At 45.0% G+C, this 10,884-nt stretch overlaps 1 non-coding gene across 1 annotated transcript; it reads left to right on the top strand.

The window, feature by feature from the left end:
- The first annotated feature begins 10,196 nt into the window (after positions 1–10,196).
- LOC139187050 (U6 spliceosomal RNA) lies at positions 10,197–10,303 on the top strand. The gene has a single exon (XR_011570750.1). It is a non-coding gene; the product is annotated as a U6 spliceosomal RNA (small nuclear RNA).
- The last annotated feature ends 581 nt before the right edge of the window (positions 10,304–10,884 follow it).

Here is a 10,884-nt window from a genome sequence, read left to right as displayed (position 1 = left end):
ACTGGATAGAGGAAGCCAGTGGCCACCAGATAGCATGTGGTACCATGCGGCTGTGATCCTCTTGGCCTGGGCTCCAGTGGGAGACTGGAAAGTTGTGGATGGTTCACCTGATAGCACTGAAAAGGTAGTGCAGGCAGTGAGTTCCTATTTGCTGAAAAAAGTGGCACAGACTGCTCTTGGCACAGTGGTGTGGATTTTCCTGACTGCCTTGAAGGTGAATATGAATAGTACCCTACACGATGCCATGCTGGTGTGAAATATGCAGAGATGCTTGCAAGAATGACAGCAATGTATATTGGCATTAAAGCAAGAAGTCCATGGCCCTAAAGAACCCAGCATTGTGACAGCACAGAGGAAAGTGATGGTGATGATGAACGTCATGAGACTAAGGATAATGATGATATACTTTATGAGACTGTGGGTCCCCCTTGGCACCAAGGCCTACTGTACAACAGAAAGTGAAGCATGAGCAGCCTAGGGGAGAGAGCAGGCATCCTCAAGGGGCCCTGGATGTGACTGAGTTCACAACATTGACCATATACTCAGGTGGAGTTGGTCAACTTGGGAAAGCAGTTTCAGCAAACGCTTGGGGAACCCTTGGCAACATGGCTCTTGTGACTGGGACACAGGCGTGAATGGTATCACTTGTTTGGGGATGAGATAGAATGGTTGGCATCTGTAACCACTTGCCCCTCATTTAGGCAAATGTTGCAAAATGCTAGGTGAGTAATGCAAGGGTTGCCTAACCAAACACACCCCTGATGGAATGGATTAACGCCGCCATCCACATCATGTGGGCGAATGCGGAAGAGCTCCCAGATACTGTGAATAAATGGCATACCTATTATGAGTTGACACAACTGGTGAGACAACTGGGCACGAAGCAGTCGATATTTAACACAATGTTAAATGTCCAGAGGCACGGATGACGAGTGTTTTACTGGTCATATCTGAGATGCCGTTTTGAACAACGCCCCATCCACCACTTTTGGATCCCTGACTGCTATTCTTGCACCCTCTGTGGGGTGCCTCCTCCGTAAGGTGACCTGGATAGTGGCTAGCTCGGGAGAAACAGAGGGATGGCAGCAGGCAAAAGGGCTTAGAAGTGTGAAGAGTCCAAAGGAGGCCAGAGCTGATAAAGGCCCCATTGGGTGATAAGAATGCAAATGAAGTCTGATTTCCTGGCAGCTGGCAGAAGACAGCCTACTGCTCTTCTCCTAGAACAATGGAGGCAACTGAGACCAGAACATCAGTTTACCAAGTTTGTGAAGCACCCACAGCCAGATATATGGGCGATTCAGTTAGAAGATTACATGGTGCCCAAGGATGTTCCTCTAGACGATGCTCTTTTCTGCTGTGAATAGAGCTCAGACCAAGGCACCCACCTGAAGAGTCCAATCAGGGATCATAGGCCCCATGTAGAACTCGCAATTCACTGATCACCAGCTAATGCACAGAGAGTAATGGTCTTGGTTTATATTGGTGCTGATTGCAGACTTGTTTATTGCAAATCAGAGTTGTTTCCCACTCCTAGTGCATACATTGTTGGCTATGGTTTCCAACTGGTTACGAATTGGGCTGTGTTCTATGATGTAGATTTAGACAGTGTCCTACGATGTAGATTTATAGCAGGGTGCTATAAAGGCTGTGTCCTACAGTGTAGATTTAGTAGAACACTGTAATCTAAGAGCTGCATTCTGTGATGCACTACTAGCCTCTGCATTTAGAATAATATGAAAGCATTTGGAATCTTGCAGGTAGGCTGTCAATGCTACAGAAATCCCCTCCTTGAAGGGATAGGCCTGATACCTGTAGGGTTTTTTTGTGTCCTTAATAAAAATCCTGCAGGGGTGGAGTTAGCCTTGTGAAGGCTTTTCTGCAATTTCAAAAGGACACATGGTGGCTTGGTCTTACCCATGGAAAATAAAGGCACTCCATGTGTGGTGAGTGTCTTTTCTAGCCCCGTGAGGGTAAGGACTGCAACTGGAGTTTCAGGTGATGCCTGGTGTTATGTTTTACTATGTATTGGAGATGTAAATGTTTGTTGTTTTAGCGACTGCTGTTGGAAGATGTAAATTCAAGGGCCAGTTTTACTTGCCAAGGGACTATCATGGAAGATAGATTGCACATAGATTGTGAGGCAAGAGATGCTGAAGGGGTGGATTGTGGGAAAATTAAGAAGATGGTGCCAGTCTGGCCCTCTTGCCCCACACTCTCATGCTCTCTCATCCATTGTTCTGTAAATAATGACTTTGCATTGTTATGTAATAGCTGAGATCACTATAGCACTGTGCATGAGTGTCATGAGGTAATCACCTGGTCATGGGCTACTTTATGTGGTATGTCACCGTGAAATCCCTGGCTGCTGCTGCTTCATGACTACATTGGAGTGACTTCATGGTTATGTTATATGAAGTTATATCATGGCTTTATTACGGCTATGTTATGTCTACATTATGGCTGTGGCTATGGCTGCTGCATCAGCCAGGACAGATATTGTGTTATGGCTGCCATGCCAGCCAGGAGAGAATAAACATGTCTGCAGTTCCTATGGCTCCTTATGTCATCTTCCAGGCTCTTAGCTCAAGCTTTGCCTATCTTGGGTTCAGCAAACAGTGCAAACAATGTGAACAGGATCAGCAATACACATTTTAGACTTTTTGAAAATTGAAGTATTGGTAATTTACAATATTATATTAGTTTCAGGTACACATCATAGTGACTCAGTATCCATTAACTATAATGGCTACAGTTTCCTAAGCTATAAAGTATATCCCTTTTTCTGATCTTTTTATATATAGTAGTTTGTATCTCTTACTCTCATATCACTATTTGTTCATTTCCTTTCCCCCTTTCATTTTGGCAACCATCGGTCTGTTTTATATATCTGGGAGTCAGTTTCATTTTGCTTCATTCACTCATGTCTGGGTTGTTTTTATTACACATATAAGTGTCATCATATAGTATTTGCCTTGGATTTATTTGACTAAGCATAATATTCTCTAAGTTCATCTACATTGCTCTACAGGAAACTTCTATTTCTTTTAATGATTCCATAATATTCCATATGTGTATAATATATTGAGATATATGTATTATATTTTCTTTATCCATTCATCTATTAATGTGCATTTGGATTGCTTCCATATCTTGGCTATTGTAAATCACTGCTATGAATATTTGGGTATAAGTATCTTTCTCAAATTAGTAGTTTGAGATTTTACAGAGGTATACACAGGTATGGAACTGTTAATTCATATGAGAATTCTATTTTTAATTTTTGAGGAATCTCTATGATCTTTCCATAGTGATCGTACCAGTTTTTATATCCATCATGAGTGCAAAAGGGACTTCCTTTCTCAATTTTCTCTTCAACATTGTTTATCACTAGACTTTCTGACAGATGTAAGATAATATCTCCTTTTGATTTGCATTTCTTTAATACTTAGCAATGTTAAAAGTAAGCTTTTAAAAATATGCCCACAGGCACTCAACCCATTGGTATATTTTCTTTGAACAAATGTCTTTTCAGATCTTTCCCCATTTTTAATTTAGTAGTCTTTATTAACTTATTGAATTTTTTATATTGATATGGTTGAGCTATTTACTTAGAATATTAACTTCTTGTTAGTCATGTGTGCGTGCTCAGTCACTCAGTTGTGTCTGACATTTTGCGACCACCTGGACTGTGGTCTGCCAAGCTTTTCTGTCTGTGGGATTTTTCTAGGGAAGAATACTGGAGTGGATTATCATTTCCTCCTCCAGGGGATTTTCCCAGACCAAGGATCAAACATGCATCTCCTGCACTGAAAGATAGATTCTTTACCAATCCTATCATTTGCAAATATTCTTTCTTATTCTATAGGATGTCTTTTTGTTTTATCTGTGGTTTCCTTTGTTATGAAAAGGTTTTGAATTTAATTGTCTCATTTGTTTGCTCTTGGGTTTTGTTTTGTTTTGTTTTGTTTTGTTTTTTTGCCTTAGTAAATAGATTTAACTAATAGATTAATACTATAACTAATGTTAAAGATTGTTCTGCCTACTTTTTCTTCTAGGAGTCTTATAATTTCAGATCTTACAGAAAGGATTTTACTAGTTAGAGTTTGTTTTGTGTGTGGTGTAAGACAATGTTCTAATCTCACTGTTTTACAAGGGGCTGTCCAGTTTTCCTAGAACCATCACTGAACAGACTGCCTTTTTCTCTTTTCTGTTACTCTTAACTTTTTTATAATAGATTACTTCACTGTCAAGTCAAGTGAAGTTCTGTCACTTAGTCGTATCTGATTATTTGCGACCCCATGGACTGCTGCATGCTGGGCCTGCCTGTCTGTCCATCACCAACTCCCAGAGTTTACTCAAACTCATGTCCATTGAGTCAGTGATGTCATCCAACCATCTCATCCTCTGTCATCCCCATCTCCTTCCTCCTTCAATCTTCCCCACCATCAGGGTCTTTTCATACGAGTCAATTCTTCACATCAGGTGGTCAAAGTATTAGAGTTTCAGCATTAGTCCTTCCTATGAATATTCAGGACTGATTTCTTTAGGGTTGACTGAACTGAACGGAAACATTTATCAATTATTTTATCTTTACAAAATTTCTTGGTCTTATGGATCTCTTCTATTATATTTTTTTCTCAACTTTATTTATTCCCTTTCAGATTTATTATTTTCTTCCTTCTAGGTTCCCCCCACCATAGAGTTGTTTTGCTAAATATTTTAGGTAACAGCGTATGTTGTTTTTGAGAGGTTTTTGGCTTCTTCAGGTATCTTTCTTCTTTAAATTTCTTTTGCTGCAGTCATTACAAAGATTTTGGAATGATGTGCTTTCATTCTCATCTGCTTTAATATATTTTTTATTTCTTCTTTATTTCCTCATTGACACATTTCTTTCTTTAATGACATCTTCATTATCCAGGTATTTATTTTTTTCCCTACTTTTCTTTCTGTATTTGATGTCTGGTTTCATACCATTGCAGTTGGAAAACAATCCTTGATATAATTTCTATCGTATTAAATTTGTTGAGGCTTGTTTTGTGAAGTAGAATTACATCTTGGAGAATATTTCATGTGCAGTTGAAAAGAAAGGGCATTCTACGATTTTTGAGGTAATGTCCTGTAGTTACTGTTTAAGTTCAAATGATCTAATATATCAGTTAAGATCACCTTTGCCTTATTGATTTTATGCCTGGAGGATCCGTCCATTAATTTTAGATGGGTATTAAAATTCATCTTTATTATTCTATTATTATTAATTTCTTCCCTCATGATCACTAGTATTTGCCTTATATATTTCAGTGCTCCTTATTGGATGCATATATATTAATAAGGGTTATATCCTACTTTTTATTTATCTTTTTATCATTATATAATGGTTATTTTGTCTTTTGAGGTAGGCATTTTTTTAAGTCTATTTTTTTCTATCCCTATTTTTGCAGTTTTCCTTTGCATTTGCTTGTAGGCAGGTGGTAGAGGGAAGCACACAGAGTCCATGTCTCTCTACAACTGTGACATTTACCAGATGCTGGTGGAGGACCAAAACACTCAAGCAGATGGAGGTAACCCTGAGAAATTACATAGGATGTAGAGGGGAGCAAGGGAGGAGAAGTTGAGTTGTGACAGGTCAGCATACCTGAGGGGTGGTTAAGGGGGGTTCTTACCTCGAAAGGATCACTGGTGACAGGAGGAATCTTTGAGGCTTTGGAGGGTAAGAGAGGAATGTGGCTAGCATTCCCCCTGCCCACTCAGCCGCAGGGAGCTTGTTGGTGTTCCAGGTCTGACTCTCTGCCCTCCGAGGCCCCCTTCACCAATGTGCCTTGGGAGCATGAGGTGGATGAAGGGAGGAAGAGGGGAGTTGATCAAGGCGTCAGACAACTCAACCTCCAAAAGAGAAACAACCTCTGATGAGCGAAGTGGGTGGCGTGTCCATTAGTAGAGGCCGTGGAAGGCAGGCCCCAAGTGGCAAACACCGTTTCTTTTAGTTGTGGTACATTTGCTTGTCTGCAGCGAGGGACAGAAGGAAGGTTTCCACCTTCCACAGAGAAAGCTATACCTAGCGTACCAAGAATGTTTGACCACACCCCACTGCCCCAGGTTACAGGCGTGACAGGTCAGACTGTAGAAATCTTCACATCAAGGGTGTATTAACAACAGGCAGACTCATCTTAAAGGCACCCTGTCCTGTGAAGGTGGAGGGAGGGGAGGGAAGGGCAGAGGGACAAGGAGGAAGGGAAGGAGAAAGAGAGGGACAGGAACACACACAGTGTGTGGGGGTTGGGGAGGGGAGGCAGTGAGTGGTGTGTCTGTGGCATGCACAGGTGGTGCTGCATGGGCAGTGTGTGGGGCCGTGTGTGTGGGGGGAGGGGTGTGTGTGGGGGGGGTATGTGTGTGGTGTGGGTGTGGTGTGTACAGGTGCCACGTGGGGCCGTGTCTGTGTTGTGTCAGCAGCATGGGTGTGTGTGTAGGGGGTGCGCCTGTGGGTGTGGGGAGGGGCAGAGACAGAGGCAAAGAGACACAGACAGGCAAAGGACAACGCTGTGTGTGTGTGTGTGTGTGTATGTGTGTGTGTGAGTGTGTGTGGTGTGGGTGTGCGCGGTGGGTGGTATGTGGCCGGTGTGTGGGCGGGGTGTGTGTGTGGTGTGTGGGGGCGGGGCGGGGCGGGGTGTGTGTGGCTATGCATGTGGTGTGTGGGCAGAGACAGAGACAGAGAGTCACAGCCAGGCAAAGGACAACGCAGTATGTGTATGTGTGTGTGTGTGTGTGTGTGTGTGTGTATGGGGGGGAGTGTGTGGTGTGTGTGCGGGTATGTGTGTAGTGTGGGCAGGGTGTGTGGTGTGTGTGGGAGGAGTGCGTATGGGCTGGGTGTGTGTGTGGGGGGGGGTCAGGTCGGGATGTGTGTGTGTGCGCTGTGTGCGGGCGGGATGTGTGTGCAGGTATGCGTGTGGTGTATAGGGTGTGCCTGTGGGTGGTGCGGGCAGAGACAAGCAGAGAGACGCAGCCAGGCAAAGGACGACGCAGTGTGTGTGTGTGTGTGTGTGTGTGTGTATGGTGGGGGAATGAGTGTGTGGTGTGCGTGCGGGTATGTGTGTGGTGTGTGCGGGGTGTGTGGTGTGTGCGGGAGGGTCGCGTCTGGGCTGGATGTGTGGGGGGGTCGGGTCGGGATGTGTGTGTTTGCACTGTGTGCAGGTATGCGTGTGGTGTGTAGGGTGTGCCTGTGGGTGGTGCGGGCAGAGACAAGCAAAGAGACGCAGCCAGGCAAAGGACGACGCAGTGTGTGTGTGGTACGCGCGTGGTGTGTGGGGTGTGTGGGTGTGCGAGGGGGACGGGCTGAGACAGAGAGACACAGTCAGGCAAAGGATAATGTGCGCTGTGTGCGGGCGGGGTGTGTGTGCGGGATGGATATCCCGCATAATTTGCTTGTGTTTTCTGAGCTCATTCATCACCTCCGTGATCAAGACCACTCCCATGAAATGTGAGTCTGCCCACCCTGACCTCAGCCACCAGCCAGCACTTGTCTTTGGGCAGGCAGACAGGGGAGTATTCTGAGTTGGCGGCAGGGTTGGCGGGGCGGGCCACGGGGGAGGGGGCGAGGGGCGTGACTTACTGTCACCAAGCCAGCCTTGATCCTTGCCCCTGAACCTGATTGGAGCAAGTGGATCCGCGTGATCTGTCGTGGCTTTGTTTGAAATCCTTGGCGGGAGAAGGAAGATTCCCCCATGCCAAGAGACAAGGCCAAAAAGAAGGAAGTCAACTCCCTTGGGTTCAAATAGCTGTTCTCCAAATCAGTCAAGTTTCCAAAACAAGATTTCCAATCCAAACCAAAAAGCCCAAGTGGCTACCCATCCCGCCCCGTTGACCTCTGGCCCAAGATGCCCCTCCCACACAGCCTCCTTCCACAGCCCCAGGGCATTCAAGAGTTCGCCGGCCCAGCAGGCTCTAACCGTGGTCCGCACCAACCCCCGCCCCCCACGCCGCACTCCCCCCCCCCCCCCCCCCCCCACGCAGGACCATCTAAAAAGGCGACCGACAGGCAGGTGGTGCCCGACAACCAACCCGCTGTCCAGAGAGCCGGCCGCAGCGTAGAAGTTCCGAGGGAGACCGACAGGGACTCGTTGCCAGACGGGGCCCATCCTAGGGCCCAGGTTCTCCGCTCAGTCACCGACTCGGTCAGGAGAACAGGACACACCAACACTTCTCGAGAACGTCCCTGGGCGAGGTACGACGGAAGGACGGGAGGGGAAGGGAAGAATTCTTGACACCCCACCCACAGGGCAGCGGAATGCACTCCCATCCAAGGGGTACCGCAGGCCAACGTCAGGCGGCGCGATCCCCCGCCCCGAGAAATAACTCGCCATCTTCCCGGTCCCTGTCACCGCCCTTTGGGCGTGCCAGGAGAAACCCCTTTTGTGACCCACCCCCCCGACGACGGACTGCTCTTTCAGCAAGAACAACGTTCAACAATGGGACAAATAAACAGACCTTCATGTTAGAAATACGCATTCATATTGCGGCGATGAAACAAAAAGCAAAAGCACACGCTCCTCACACACATAACCTCAACCAACAAGCTCGACGCAACTGAAAAGAAAATGCAAACGTCAGAGAGCAGTTCGACCCTGACACTGACCCTGACCCTAACCCTAAACACTAACCCTAACCCTGACCCTAAACCCTGACCCTGACCCTGACCCTGACCCTAACCTACCAATCACCAACTCCTGGAACTTACTCAAACTCATGTCCTTTGAGTCAATGATGCCATCCAACCATCTCATCCTCTGTAGTCCCCTTCTCCTCCTGCCTTCAATCTTTCCCAGCATCAAGGTCTTTCCAAATGAGTCAGTTCTTGGCATCAGGTAGCCAAAGTATTGGAATTGCAGCTTCAGCATCAGTCCTTCCAATGAATATTCAGTACTGATTTCCTTTAGGATTGACTGGTTGGATCTCCTTGCAGTCCAAGGGACTCTCAAGAGTCTTCTCCAACACCACACTTCAAAAGCATCAATTCTTCAATGCTCAGCTTTCTTTATAGTCCAACTCTCACATCCATACATGACTACTGGAAAAACCGAAGCTTTGACTAGAAGGACTTTTGTTGGCAAAGTAACGTCTCTGCTTTTTAATATGCTGTCTAGGTTGATCATAGCTTTTATTCCAAGGATCAAGTGTCTTTTAATTTAATGGCTGCAGTCACCATCTGCAGTGATTTCGGAGCCCAATAAAATAAAGTCTGTCACTGTTTCCATTGTTTCCCCATCTATTTGCCATGAAGTAATGGGACTGGATGCCATGATCTTAGGTTTTTTAATACTGAGTTTTAAGCCAGCTTTTTCACTCTCCTCTTTTACTTTCATCAAGAGGCTGTTTAGTTCTTCTTTGCTTTCTGCCATGAGAGTGGTGTCATCTGCATATCTGAGGTAATTGATATTTCTCCCGGCGATTTTGATTCCAGCTTGTGCTTCATCCAGCCCAGCATTTTGCATGATGTATCTATATATAAGTTAAATAAGCAGAGTGACATTATATAGCCTTGATGTACTCCATTCCCAATTTGGAACCAGTCCATTGTTTCATGTCCGATTCTAACTGCTGCTTCTTGACCTGCATACAGATTTCTCAGGAGGCAGGTCAGGTGGTCTGGTATTCCCATCTCTTGAAGAATTGTCCACAGTTTGTGTGATCCACGCAGTCAAAGGCTTTGGGGTAATCAATAAAGCAAAAGTAGATGTTTATCTGCCACTCTCTTTTTCGATGATCCAACTGATGCTGGCAAATTCGAAAGCATTTTATATTAGGCTAAACTAAGGTATTATTCTTTCCCTCTCTGGACTCAAAAGGAACCAAGTGATCATGTTGTATCACACGAAAAGTGGACAAGAGGGATTTCCCTGGTGGTTCAGTAGTTAAGACTCCAAGCTCTCAGTGCAGGGGGCCCAAGTTTTATCCCTGGCCAGGGAATTAGAGCCCACATGCCAGGCCTAGAGTTTGCATGTAGCGGCTAAGATCTGGTATAGTCAAATAAATAAAAATAAATATTTAAAAAAATAAAAAGAAAGTGGGCAAAATCCCCACAATGAATATAGAATATCAACTGAAAAAAAGATCTGCTCTAGCCCAACATCAACATTACATGCACAGAAAACATTACTTGAGTTTCCTTTAAAAGGGATAGGTTTACTTTAAAGAGTATATGTTGGAAGCTGGAGTCAGGAGCATGTATACTAAAACTGGAACAATATACAGAAGATTAGCAAAGCCTCTGAGCAAGGATGACAGGCACATATGTGAGATGTTCCACATTTGTACAATCTGCAAAAGAACATATATATATATTTGGCGGCTCAGTCCACTTCAGTTGCTCAGTTGTATCTGACTCTCTGCAACCCCATGGACTGCAGCACGCCAGGCTTCCCTGTCCATCACCAACTCCTGGAACTTACTCAAACTCATGTCCATTGAGTCGGGGATGCCATCCAACCATCTCTTCTCCTGTCGTCCCCTTCTCTTCCCACCTTCAATCCTTTCCCAGCATCAGGGTCTTTTCCAATGAGTCAGTTCTTGGCAACAGGTAGCCAAAGTATTGGAATTTCAGCTTCAGTATCAGTCCTTCCAATGAATATTCAGGACTAATTTCCTTCAGGGTTGGCTGGTTTGAACTCTTTGCAGTCCAAGGGATTCTCAAGAGTCTTCTCCAACACCACACTTCAAAAACATCAATTCTTCAATGCTCAGCTTTCTTTATAGTCCAACTCTCACATCCATACATGACTACTACAGAAAACCATAGCTTTGACTAGAAGGACCTTTGTTGGCAAAGTAATGTCTCTGCTTTTTAATATGCTGTCTAGGTTGGTCATAGCTTTTCTTCCAAGGAGCAAGCGTCTT

This window comes from Bos indicus, chromosome 14 (genome assembly GCF_029378745.1).
Source record: "Bos indicus isolate NIAB-ARS_2022 breed Sahiwal x Tharparkar chromosome 14, NIAB-ARS_B.indTharparkar_mat_pri_1.0, whole genome shotgun sequence".
NCBI lineage: Eukaryota > Metazoa > Chordata > Mammalia > Artiodactyla > Bovidae > Bos > Bos indicus.
The sequence above is the reverse complement of the archived record's forward strand: the minus strand, read 5'-3'. Positions and strand labels throughout refer to the sequence as shown.